Raw genomic sequence first — 12,039 nt, 5'->3', positions numbered from 1 at the left:
TGCTTTTTACTGAAAGAAGAGCAAGCCAATCTTCCCCTGGAGAAATACAAAGTCTGAACCAATGCAGGCTTTCACAAAAGCATCAAACTTGAGTTTACTTTTCAAAATACTTATGAATTAAATACAGCCCATATCTACCAATTAAAATGAACAGAGTTTAAATTAATTTAGATGCAATCAAAGGCAAGCAATTAGATCGTAGACAACCATTTAGGTGGACTCTGTTTTATTTTTAATAAGCTAGCCTGCCTTTAGGCTGTGAGGTTATGAATTCCATGAAGTATGTTTGAGCTTGTTCGGTATGAAAATGAGATGTGCTTGGAGGGTTAATCTGGTGAGTCGTGACTATTTGTAACTGTCAATTTCTCTCTGAGGATAAATAATTAAAGCTCCAGGAAGAACACGTACGCAGGAAGCAGTGGAGAATGCATGTACGTAGGTGTGGAAAGCATTCATTTTCATCCAATCACTGAATAAAGAGCAAAAACATAGATACATATCCATCACTCTATTCCCTTTTGGGTAAGCAACACTAAGGCAAAGCACAGAAAGGATGTAAGAAATAGTAAGCCAAAGAAATATGAGATAAGAAAAAGAAAGAAAATCTAGCTATATCTAGCTTATTCAGCTATATAGCTAAATAAAGAGCACATTATTCATGCAAGTGGGCTCATTCACTGCTACATGACCTGAACCACAATGGGAAATTGCAGGATCCAGTGCTGACCTGAGCTGCATACAGAGGGAAGTATTCTATGTGTAAACAGCATGGTGCTTCAAACATTACAAAACAGGGTATTCTGGATGTGTTCTGAGCCAAGGGCTGATATTATGCTCATACAAACTCTTGAAAATACAGAGTGATGATTAAGGAGTTACTCTTCCTTATAAAGGAATCTTATTTTCTCTTTTCATCTTCACCAGTGTCTTATAGTATTTATTCATTTAATTGTAAATCTGAATTTCTCTTTTTAAAAATAATTTTAAAGGATTAAAAAAATAATAATTTTAAAGGATTTTTAAAAATAATCCTTCAAAGTAACATGACACCAGTCTGGGACAAAGCAACAATAAATAACTATGGTGCTTTGTGATAGGCTAGAATCAACTAAATTGCTTTCCAGTGTGATTGCTTTTAATTTGAACCTTTTTACTCTTTACAATAAACTGTTTCTTTGTAACTGCTGGACCAACTCTATTCCCTGAAGCAGCCTCCACCTCATCATGGACATCCATGGGACTGTCAAATCTGCAATATGATGGGTATGGCATTGTGATAAAAACCCTGCCCCTTTTGTACATGTGAGTGATGTCAGTTATAATGCCATGCCTACCATCTTGCAGATTTTGACATCCCTCCCCCAGACATTGATTGATTACATGCCATCAAGTCATTGTTGACTCTTAGTGACCACATAGATTTTCTCCATGATGATCTGCCCCTAACCTGACCCTTCATCTCTTCCACTGGTGCCCCCATTGCCACTGTAACTGAGTCTATCCACCTTGCTGCTGGTCATCCTTTTCTTCTCTTTCCCAAATATTAACTTTCTACACTATGCATTATAAAAATTGTAAAGGGCTGTTGAACTGGAATTTAAGTAATGTTAACAACTAAGCATTGAAAAAATACACATTAAATAATATCCTCTTGACTTTTTAAAATGACTGAAAAGAAAACTAAAAGAGGATGATATTCACTTACATCATACAAAAATTATCGAAATATAACAAGCATTGAATAAAAAAGGTTAATGCATGAGAATGATAGCGAAACTGGAAAAATGCTATAAATGTTAGTGATCAAGAAAAAAATGAATCATACATCAATAACAAAAAACTAGAGCAAGTGGATGAATTTGTGTGTCTTAGAATGTTTATTAAAGATGAGAAAATGGATGAAGAAATTTTAAGATGTACAAATACTGGTAGAAACATTAATAGGCAGCATGCTATATGTAGAAATAAATAATGTTTGTCAAAAGAAGTGAAAATGGCTATGTATAAGAGTGTGCTTCTGCCTTCTTTGCTACACTGAGGGAGGAGTTGGGTATGTTAAGAGAACATTAAATAAGATGAATGCAGAAGGAATGCGAAACTTAAGAAGTGCCTGTGGCAAAGCAAGAAGAGATCGGGTGGAGAATGAATGGGTGCTGAATGAATGTGGATTGAATACAAAAACAAGCATTCACTGCAAAAGAAGTATATTGAGGTGGATGAGGAATAAACTGCAAAACAAATATATGAAGGAAGAGTAAAAAGGTTGAGAGGAAGGGAAAAACTGATAGTTGTAGCTAGATAGAATTTATGAGATCCACAGAAACAGAGAGGTGAGAAGTTTGAAGAACAAAAAGTAATTTATGTATGTATGTAGATTTCTAGACTGCTCTACTTCCAATGGACTTTGGGAGACAAACAATAAAACAATGCTGATTCAATAAAATTCCTACTGAAGGAAACAGAAACAGAAACATCATGGCACCCCCATTCAGCTTGGGTCAAGGCATGATAAAATTAAACCCACATATGAACTATGTTGAAGCTATGAATGGATCTGGTGGAAGCAAGGATGATTTGCCAAAATAAAAAGCTATGGAGAGGTAGGATTAAGGTATTAGACATGAACTGGGTAGTCCCAGTTATGGAGCTCATTGGATGACCATGTGCTATTATTTTCTCTTAACTCAACAGAGGTGCTGCCATGAAGATAAACCTAGGAGAAATTCCCACATATGGTGCCTTGGACTCTATCTATCTATCTATCTATCTATCTATCTATCTATCTATCTGTCTATCTATCTATCTATCTGTATGCACTCAGCTCCCAGCGATTCTGGGCAATTAGACTGGAATCCAAAAGATTGGATAGCATGGGACAATTTAATCATTAAAAGAAAGATATTCATAAAAGAGATGGGGAAAAATAAAACATAGAAGATACATCTTCAGGAGATCAGGTTGGAGAACACGCCATGTGCTGTATGAGTGAGTGGACGTCACCGGGAGACATCACTACTGAGTTTAGCTTCTAGTGTAACTGAATACTTCCTGGTGCCAAAGATGCTTATTATTTCTCTACTTTTGGGGTTCTCTCTCCAGGTTAATACTTGCTTAACAGTGGATTTGGCCTTAGCAGTGTGGAAAATAGGTGAGTTTTTACATAGCCATGCATATATGTTGCCTTAATAGTTTGTCCTCAGCCACAACGTCAATATTATTTATACAGCAATATTTTGTTACCTATTTTTTATGATATTGGCATGATTCTTCTTTACCCTAGCTCTCTTTTCCATTTCCATCTTCCTTCTTTTTTTATATAAATTTTATTGAGTTTCAGAAAGAAGTAAAATTCAAAAAGATCAAGAAAAAAAATAACAAAACAGAGAAGAATACAAAAAAGAAAAGTAACTTCTGACTTTCTCTGGTACAGGCATAGGTATAAAATAAATTCAACTCTTACTCCATCCATCCCCCTTCTTTACCATTATGAATCCCTGCAAAATCCCAACAGATACACAAACACATTGATGCTATGTAAGAATTTACCTTTGAGTACTACTTTTAAGCCTCCAAAAAGAGGCCAGAATCTTAAATAATTGCAAAGCAGGAAATACAGCAAATATAAGGACTGCATTATATGTAACATAGTAAGCTGTATCTATCCACTTGTTCTTTACAATGTCCTTATTTACTAATAGGAACATTTCATGGATCAGTATATTTTCATTTTCTGCAGTGAAAATTTTGGGATCTCTTTCTGCCAGGACTTGAGATGACAGGTGGTACTATGTTCTTCTGGACTGAATCACCTGACAGTCCCGATATGCTTTATAGCTTCTTTTGTTCTTGCTCTGTATATATTTGTGACAGAGATTTTGGATGAGAAGAGCACAAGACCCCCCTGTATGGCATGTTGCAATCCTGAATAACTATGGCCTGCCCCTTTAACACTCTGTCTTGTCCAAGGTGAGGCTGACATCATATGAGTGGGTTGGAATGTTGCCATAGCAATGCAAACCTGTGGGTGGGAGATGTCAGCCAACCAAGTAGGTGTTCCCCATCCTTCCCCCTTCAGATACGTTATAAGAATTGTTCAAATGTGACTTTATTAGAGGAGATACTGGTAGAGATAACTCCAATTCTAGCTGTTTGCTGTCAGTGTGACTCTATGCCTTTTGCTCTGAAACAGCTAAGGGTGAGATGTACTGTCTTCAGAGAGACCTGACTTGCTTCCTTGGTTTAGCAGCCTTTGGGAGGACCGCAGCAATCCAAATTTGCCCCTGATGAGTGCATTGCCTTTTTCGATATTGCACTGGCAGCCATCCCCCATTTAATGCCAGAAAAAGTAAGAAAATGGTACCACTCTGGATTTGATGATCACATTTGACTGCCTCAGGTGGTCTCACAGTATCACCAACTTGGCATGTTCATCCAAACACTGCAATCCATAGAGAACACAGGCATGAGTCATCAGGAGCTGCTTTAGCTCTGCAGCTTATGTACTGCCTTCATAGCAATAGCTGTACCAGCCAGGGCTATTCTGCCCAGCAGCAGCGATTATCCAATGTTACCCAGTGGTGGAGCCAGCAGAAAAGTATGCCACCTTCAAAGAGCTCCCTCTGTGCTTCCATCCCTATTGTGTCTCAGCAGAACAAGGGCTGTGTTTGCAGAAGTGGGGGAGGGGAGGGGAGGGGAGGGGAGAGAGACAGGGTGAGTAATGCCTCCTTTGTGATCCCTCCATGGGATCAGAGAAGTGGCAGCAACAGAGCCCTTACTCCTGATGCTACTCAAATGTGGCAGAAGTAGGGGGAGAGAAGCAGGGAAGTCAATCTTTTTGGTGCCACTTCTCCAAGCACCCACAAGACCTGCTTCCCTATGCAGTGGTAGAGGAAGACTCTCTTTCCCTACCCACAAGGGAAGAGACATAGAGCTCTGCAGCCCACAGCCTTGTAGTAAAGTGATCTGCAACTTCACTGTGTAACTGTCAGCTGCAAAGCCAGTACCCCCACAGTGATGCCAGGGGCCACTTTACTTCAGGACTGCCAGTTGCAGAACTGCTTCCAAGGACATGGGGACAGAAGCTGGGGATAACTGCTCCATTGCAGCCACTTTGTTCCAATCCACCTGAGTGATCACTGCCATCAGAATACTATCTTGTCCCCATTCTCCCTTTCATAAGAGCAACTGGATCTTCTTGGTACTGGCAGAACTGGCCTCCCAGTTCTACATCCTCTTCTTCTCTCCTCACTGGTACTGGCAGAAGTAGGATAGAGGCACAGTGGGACTGTGCTTCTGTCAATCAGTAGCCAAAAGCTAGAAGGGAGGATGTGTCCATAGGAGCCTCAGGTGGCCAATAGGAGTTGGGCAGGTCCCTGCCCTAACCCTATCTTGCTATGGTGAACTTCAGTTTAGATGAACCAAGCAACACAGCTTATGCTGGAAGAGGCTGGAAAATATCATCTTAAAACATCATCTTAAAACTTTTAGGTTGTCTTCTTCAAGGGTTGAGGGTGAGTTGAATATGATGTTGTCCATGTTGCCTAGAGAATCTGTTTGGTGAAGCATAGCCAACTAGTTAGCAGCTTGTGCAGAAGATCAGTGAAAGAGAATGTGGTTTTCCTTGTCATTAATACTATAAATGAAATGAGAATATTTTCTTTATTTACCTGTCTATGCACCAAGACCAGAGAGAAAAAAAACATGTGGTTATTCTCATAACATGACCTGCAGCTGAGAAATCCTTTCCCCTAGAGATGTGCCTAAGTTAGCATTTTACAACAACAACAATGCCAGTTATTGAGCTTGATTTTTGGCATTATTTAGCATTTTTGTATTCAACCCATTTTTTTTTCAAGCAGCTCAAGATAACGTGCATGGGAATATCTTGCAATAGTCTAATAAAGCAAGGACATTTGAAAAGTTTTATTGCTGAGTTAGAAAGTAAATCAAGCTAAAATAAATTAAACCAGCTTAGGAAATAAATTTAAATTGGTTAATCCTATGCTCAATTTATATCAACTGAGATGTATTTGGATTTGGTGTATGTCCTGACAGCTGCTAGATCTTGCAAATATGCCACTACCAGGGATCCAGAATGATATTTACAACACTATCACTGATGCAAGTTCACCAGTGGAGAGGCCAAAAACTCCATCATTGGGCTGGAGTAGCACTCACTGGAGAAAGGATTGCTGGTGGGAAAAAAAGGAGAAGATTAGGGAGATGGAGGAAATGTGAAAAGGAGTTGTTGTTTAAGGGAGAAGAAGGGAGGAAAGAGGGAAAGGTGGACTAGATGGACCTGGATTTTTCAGGGAGCTAAACACTTGGCGACTTTGTAGAGAAAGTGGAGGAAAGCAAAGACCTCCAGAGAGAGAACTGGACAGTGGAAAAGGTTGTGTCAGCAATGAGGAATGAAGGTAGCACTAGATGAGCAAAATGAGATTATCAACCAGAGACCTGAAAGATACATTTCCTGAGAGGATGTATGGGAAGGTAAAGGCTGCTAGATCTGGGAGGCATAATTGGAGGAACTGCCCAGATTTGGGCCAGGTGTTCAGCAGCAGAGTCTGGGTTGTTGGGTTGGGCTCCTGGCATTGGAGTCATGAATTGTGGGCTGCACCGTGGCTGCTACATGTCCCTCTGGGAAGGCAAGACAACCACTTCAGGCCTTGGACATGTGCATGAGATCACCTGGCATGTTGCCCAGCTTGTATTATGCTGCTCAGAAGCTTCAGTGGATATCTGGCAATCAGAGATGGTAGTTGGGAGGCCTCCCCTGCAATGAGAGAACAAGGAACTTGTCCCTTCTTGACCCAGCTTTTGTAAGAGGGAGATGGGAGTGAGGTTATGCTGATGGGATAAAGAAGTTGATGGAAATTAATAGAGGTGTTGTCGAGTTTTGGTGTGAGGAAATCAGATAGCTAGAGTGGCTTATACCAAGTTGCTACTGCACCAGATTGCATGTGAGGTTTGAAGGGCGCAGTGGCTTAATGATGCTGAAAGTTGCCGGCCAGAAATGGTCGACACTTCAGCGGTTTGAGCCCAGCTCCATGCAACAGAGTGAGCTCCTGCTTCCTCCCCAGCTCCTGCCAACCCAGCAGATCAAAAATTTACGTGAGTAGATAAATGGGCACTCTCACCCCGGTGGGAGGAAAAATGCTGGCGGTGCTTGCATGGGAGACTGGACCAAGTTGCTGGTAACGCGGAAGCCGCGCACGCTCAAAAAAGGCACAAAGCAACGGAAACCCCGTCTCCTGCGCTCACCAGCTGGGCTCTGCTCTAGGAAGGAGGCAATGGCAAACCACTTCCGAAACACCTTGCCTTGAAAACTGCAGGGACTCGTCCAGGCAGTCACTGCAGAATCGGTAACGATTGAGTGCGGATAAAAAAAAAAAAAGCCTTGGGGTAATGGAGATTCATTGGGATCTATTGGTCTTCTAGATATCAAGAGACATAAATACAGGTCCTGATGGGGAGAAGATAGGAGAGCAGACTGTGTTCAGGACAGATAGGGTATGGTGGGAACACTGGGCTAACCATTAAAGGAAGGGAGACCTGCAATTGCTTCTGGTTCCTACTTCCACTCCTTGTTTCTGGGCCTTCATGGTTAGATTGCCAGTGACTTTGATATCAATCTGCTGTTGTCTCATCTACTACTAGATGTATTAACAAAATCATCCATTACTAGATGTATTAACAAATCTGGCTGGGCAAAGGAAGAAATTGGCCCTCTCAGAGATTTTCTGTCCTAGGTTCTCAGTAAGGTGAGGCAAGGTGAGGTGAGGCGAGGCTGCTGTGGGTGGGGTATTTGCAAGGGAAGATCAATTGTAAAAAGTGTGCATATTCTGTTCATGCAACTGCATATTTAGCATATGATTCTAATTAGCTGAGGTTTTAGCTATGTAAAGGGGTTCATGTGTACTATCCTAGCCTTTACATCAGAAAATCTGATATCCCAAGCACCAAGTAAAAAAGAATTACCACCTTAAGCATTCACTATAGTAGAAAGTTACAGAATAAAGTAAATAAATAAAGCTAGTCAACAAATGGGTAAAACTGTGTAGTATTGTCATAAACACATGGCTCTGGAAAATTCAAAGCACACATAAATGAATCTGAGCAGCAGTGTAACTGAAGGAAATGAAGACCAATGGAGACTGTATGTGTGATTTTTTAAAATTTTTAGATTAATTTATATAACACTGAAGTTGTACATTTGAACTCTTGATGCTAATTTTAGCACTCCTGATACTAGCACTAATGGGAGACTTTGAAAAAATGGACTTTTTGGTTACAAATTTCTGAGGCAAAAAGAAATTACTTTTTAAAAAATGGAGTGAACTCTGTCACATGTACAGTACCATATAAATAACAAAAATGATGTATGTGTTATTGGCACATGTTAAGAATGTGAATCTAAAATTTGTTCCAACAACTGTTTCTGAACTTGGTGAAGAATGAACTGTACAAAATAGTCTATCTGGATGTAATCCTATTCTACTCTTCCAGCAAAAATAATAGAATGTTCTCTGCCCCAAAAATGCCCATTAAAAAATAAGTTCAAATTTTCAAAAGTATTTTGAAGGACTAAGGAGAAAACGCACTGAGATAGTTAGATAGTTGCATTGACAACTATTATCCATAGATGGGAAATATTCTTTTTTCTACACAAAAAAATGAACCTTAAAAACAAGAAAAGTACTTGAGACATATTTGTCTATTTAAATGCTCCATTTAGTAGACAATCTTATCCAGAAACAGTCCAGTTTTGTAGAAAGGAGAACAAAACTTAAGTATATTCTGAGATCAGAATAAATTGAGAGTTAAATAAAAAAACAAAAACACAAAAACACAACCTGTAGGTTAAAAAGTAAGCAATATACTACTTCAGCTATAAACAGCATTGTACCTTTTCTGACTGCAATCCACTACACCAATAAGTACAGTAGCAATAAAGCTATTATGTTATTTCCAGTCTGAATATTGCATAGATGCATCGAAGTACCTTTCTTCTGTAAGGGGGTGAAAAATTGGTCACAATGTCATGACCATTCTATCTTAAATACATACAGTATTTATAATCCACTCTTTTATCCAAAATTGAAATTTCAAATTGAATTATAGTATTGACTAGGATTATATATTATACTGATATCCTGGTTTCTTGAAGAAACTACAATTGGCCAAATTCACACCACTCACTAATCCCAAACTAAGAAACAAAACAAAACACTGTCACTGAGCAAATCTGGATCTTCAGACCTCCAGTTGACAGGAATTCGGAGTTTATAATATTAGGGATGTGTAAGTTATTTATATTATACATGCATTTTATTTTGGTTATAAAGCAGATTTAGTGTTTCTCTTTTAATCCCAATTTTGAGTAAAATATAATTTACTATATTGTTCAAGCACAGTTTTTTCTTTAAAAATTGTAGATTTTTAAACATAAATCTTTCTTAAAATATTGCCAAACATCTTGTAAATCTGTTGCAATACACAGTGATTAGATACTTACCCATTAACTTTGAAAGGATTTACGCAAACTAATGTAAGTAAATACCAGGCAAGGACAGGAGGTAAACAACTTGACTGCACTGCATATTGGGATAAGATTGCCTTGGGCAAGTACATCCCAGGACATCCCATTTCTGATTAATTATCTCTTAGTCCAGCATCACAAAAAATGGATCCTCTTCTATTCAGATAACTTTCTTGCCAAGTTTTAGGCAAGATGTGACCAAATTACTTAGGTTTCCTTACAGCCATTGGAATACTGTAGAGTTAGGGCTATTGACTGCCCCTTTGTCAGATATTTAGAGGCATTTCCCCCGGGGAATGCATGCTGAATTTTTGTTAGGTATATCTTTAGTTCCTATGGATTAGACAGTAAAAAGCATCTCCTACTCCAGCCATCCTAAACCAATTTTCAGCACTGATGTGGTTAGAGATTGGCTAGCCTATTCCATTCAGAGAGTTTAGGATATCCAGAGTTCATCACAATCCTTACTTTGACGTGAAGTATTTAAGTAGACTTCCATTATAATTTTAAATTGAATAGATTTCTATACTGGACATCATTTTGCAGTGTATTTAAAGGAATATTTTAAATATAAAGAAACATTTCTTTATATTTAAAGAAATGGGGCATTAGTTAATCACACTATCTGAAAAAAACTTGTCATGTTTAATATTATATTAATCCATACAACATTATATGTAGGAATTCTTGAAATCTCAGACTACTGGTCAGATTAAGATATTCAGATCTGAAGATGGAACACAATATATATATAGCTAGATTTAAGATTCAGCAGGAGATAAAGACTATGGGCAACTCCACACAGTATTTCTGTGCTCTCCAATAAGCATCATACTCATAATTCTCAGGTGTCATCTCCATTGGATAGCTAATTTCCTTCTAGTTACTTAATTGGGATTGAGGAAGAACCACTGTGAATAAAATTTATGACCAGAAATGCTGGAACTTGGGAGCAGACCATCTTTCTATTGATGGGAAATCTTGCCTCCAAACTCTCCCTTTGAATAACTTCACACTTGCAATTTTGCAGCTGGGGGAGGTTGCTCTTAAATTGAGCAGAGGAAAAGTATCTTAACTCTTTTTTATAGCAAAGGCTAAGATATTTTAAAAAGTACCAAATGCCATAATTACGTTTGTTAATTCTTGGACATAGATATGAAGCAAGGGTCTGATTAGATTTTTTTTTTCTTCTCTCCTGGTCACCAGGATCAGCTCATGGATTCTTCTGTGTTTCAGCATCAGCTCTGGTGAGAGCAAAAACAGCTTTTGAGTGTTTGGGAGTAAAAAGAGTAATGGTATGGAAGTGCTATAAGGCTATAGACTTATATTTACTTACCAAGGAGTATGCTGTGCTGAATTCACTGGTACAGTGGTACCTCGGGATACGAACTTAATCTGTTCCGTGACTCTGGGCGTATCCCGAGTTGGTCGTAACCTGATGCAAATTTCCTCATAGGGTTCAATGTAAATCCGGTTAATCTGTTCCGCCCTCCGAATTTGGTCGCACCCCGAAGCAAATTTTCCCATAAGGTTCAATGTAATTACCGTTAATCCGTTCTGGCATCCGCGGACCACGCATCAGGGGCGGGAAAATGGCCGGGCGCCGCACGGCGGGAAAATAGCCGCGGACCACGTGTCAGGGGCGGAAAAATGGCCGCGGACCACGTGTCAGGGCGGAAAAATGACCGTACCCCAAGGCGGAGTTCGCACATCGAGGTAAATTTTTGCGGCCGGAGCTGATCATAACCCGAAAAGTTCATTAGTAGAGGTGTTCGTATCCCGAGGTACCACTGTACTTACTTCCAAGTTCTGTTGTGTAGGGATTGTGCTAAAGATTTCATGAAAATGCTTTAAAGCTATGCAGATAAATTGCAAGAAGAATACAACTAAAAGAGAAGTATATGCTACACAAATTTATTTATTTAATTTCTATAGCCGCCCATAAATGTTAGTCATGTAAACAGCTGTGGGAGAGTGCAAAATATGGAGTTTTCCTTCAATATTTCATTTTTATTTGTTTTTCAGTGAACATTTACACAGGCTATCATGCAGCTATAAAGAGCAGAAAGAGAGAAAGAATCATCATTTCTGAGCAGAATCCCTTTGAACAGCTGAGGGAAAGTTCATATGTCTGAATAGAGGGGTAAAGACCCAAGACAGAAAGATAGGGACCTAGAAAGCTTTGAAGATAAGACAAGTAGAATGCAGGAGGAAAAGGAGACAGAGAAAAGCCACATTTTCAAATGCTGCTAAGTGGAGAAACAACATGCTTAGAAAAATTACATGAAAAGATTAAAAAAATAAGTTTGGCCTTAGTGAGGCTGAGACAATAATTCATTTTAGATATACTGAAAACAACTATCAGTCAAACATACAGAATGGAAATTTGGATGGCAATTTCTAGGGTTACAGATATAAACTGCATGTTCAGAGAGGGTGATGAAGTCATCTAGGGACTCTGCAGATAACAAACACATTTCAGACACCCTATTGGAAAG

The sequence above is a fragment of the Python bivittatus genome, unplaced genomic scaffold (assembly GCF_059951505.1).
Source record: "Python bivittatus isolate LINGU-HERP-01145 unplaced genomic scaffold, Pbiv_v1 ctg000850_np1212, whole genome shotgun sequence".
NCBI classification, from domain to species: Eukaryota; Metazoa; Chordata; class Lepidosauria; order Squamata; family Pythonidae; genus Python; species Python bivittatus.
Note: the sequence above shows the minus strand (reverse complement) of the source record.